Source organism: Gavialis gangeticus, unplaced genomic scaffold, assembly GCF_001723915.1.
Source record: "Gavialis gangeticus isolate Ggan-Ray unplaced genomic scaffold, GavGan_comp1, whole genome shotgun sequence".
In the NCBI taxonomy this organism is placed as follows: Eukaryota; Metazoa; Chordata; order Crocodylia; family Gavialidae; genus Gavialis; species Gavialis gangeticus.
Genome location: NW_017729004.1, coordinates 58,335,422 through 58,337,276, shown reverse-complemented (window position 1 = coordinate 58,337,276; position 1,855 = coordinate 58,335,422). Strand labels below are relative to the sequence as shown.

Below are 1,855 nucleotides of genomic sequence, written 5' to 3'. Positions count from 1 at the left end.
CCCCCGCCCCACGAACTCCCTGATCACTCCTGCTTATTCTGCCACCCCCATCCCTCCTATGGATCCCACCTGCCCCCCAATCCCCTCAGGATGCCACCTGCTCCCTGATCCCCCGATCACTCCTGCAGATCCCACATGCCTCTCCAGTCCTCCCGCGCATCCCACCTGCCCCTCCCCGCACCCGATTCCTCCAATCCCTCCTGCAGATTCTTCCTGCCCCAGTCTTCCTGATCACTCCCACAGATCCCATCTGCCCCCCAATCACCTCCATGGATACTACCTGCACCTCCCATGGATGTTACCTGCCCCCTCACCTCCCAGATCCTTCTCACAGACATTGACTGCACCCCTAATTCCCCAATCCCCCCAAGCCTGTTTGCCCCTCTAACCCCCCAACCCCTCCCCCCCATGCCAACTTACCTTAGATTGGGTAGCCATTTCTAACCTCCCCCTAACCCCTCTGAATGTCTGTATTTAGCCTGAGTCAGCTACACCACTAGAGGAACTCCCTGAAGTGGGATGATCCTTCAGTAGTCACCTAGGCTGTCTTTTGGTCTGCTCTGTGCTAATGTTATAAAATGCCCAGGTCAAGGGAGAATCTAAACCAAACTTATTCAGAAAGGACAAGAGAATACCTTAAATGACTAACTTTGAAATGGAATCTCTCTCATAACATCCTAACCATATCTGGCTATACCTTCAACAACTCTGCAGCCTTGCTGGAAAAAATACGTGTTTGCTAAAGATTTTTTTTTGCCTTAAGCAAAAACATACATTGGTGGGATTCTACATGTTTAATCAAAACCCCCTGCCGTAAACAGGTAGATACATACATATGTGTGTTCTCTCAGTAAAAAAATCTAGTTAGACCCACAACTCAAATGCAATAAAAGAATCTATTACGTTTAGTCACTAAAACTAAGAGTTGTAAAACCAAGTTAGTAATCAATGAAATGCTATCAAGCAATATCACTGAAACACAGGCTGCAAAACAATTGCTTGAGTTTATCTTTGTGCTAGGGAATTTACTGAACATAAATGTTCCTGTTTGAAACTGAATTGTTCTACTTTGATTTTAATGTAATTGTTAAAAGACAGTTGCGCCAAAAAAAATCACTGGCTGTTTATATAATGCTCAGAGTGGAAAAAAAACTGATGTTCTTCATCAATTAAGTAAAAAGATTCAGAGACATAACTTGATATAATTTTTGCCCTTACCGAGCTGCTACTGTGGGAGTCAAATGCTGCCAGAATGTCAAGCAATTGTTTAAAAGCTGGAATTAGGCAATAAAGAAAGGAGAGGACAGGGTTAAATCTCTGGCTGCTGGTCACACTGGCATCTCCTTTCACAGCAGCAGCTTCCTTTAGATGTCAGGCTTTTGTTGGTACTTGCTGCCCTGTGGTACCTCTGATGTGGCTTCTGGAGCTGCTGCAGGAGGGTGCTGAGTGCAGGGAGGTGAGGCTCGCCCCTCCCTCCCCACTTCACATTCTGGCACCCCACCTTGGACAGTGCCTGGGGCTCATGCTCCACTCACCCACCTGTATTACACTATTGTAAAGATTATTTCTCAGGCTCAAATTGGGGTGGGAGGGATGCAATACTGTTTGTTTGGATTCATGATTTAGTTAAACACACAGGAGAAGACAGTAGGAGAAGGAGGGTTTACTACACAAGCAGATATTTCAGTAGATTTTGAACTCTAAAAATACCAGAACCGGCCATCAGTAGGCTATTCACTGATGCAGTGCTTCTGATTTCAAACTTGCTACAGGTCTGCACCCAACTAAGACACATTAGGACTTTGTATTTTATTCCAACTTGTCAGCAAGCACACAATTAGTATTATCATGCACT

The 1,855-nt window shown here is 45.2% G+C and overlaps 1 protein-coding gene across 1 annotated transcript in view; it reads right to left on the bottom strand.

Annotated features, from left to right (window-relative positions):
• The window catches only part of PPP1R9A (protein phosphatase 1 regulatory subunit 9A), a 350,009-nt gene that overhangs the window by 46,117 nt on the left and 302,037 nt on the right, over positions 1-1,855 (bottom strand). The window lies entirely within an intron of this gene.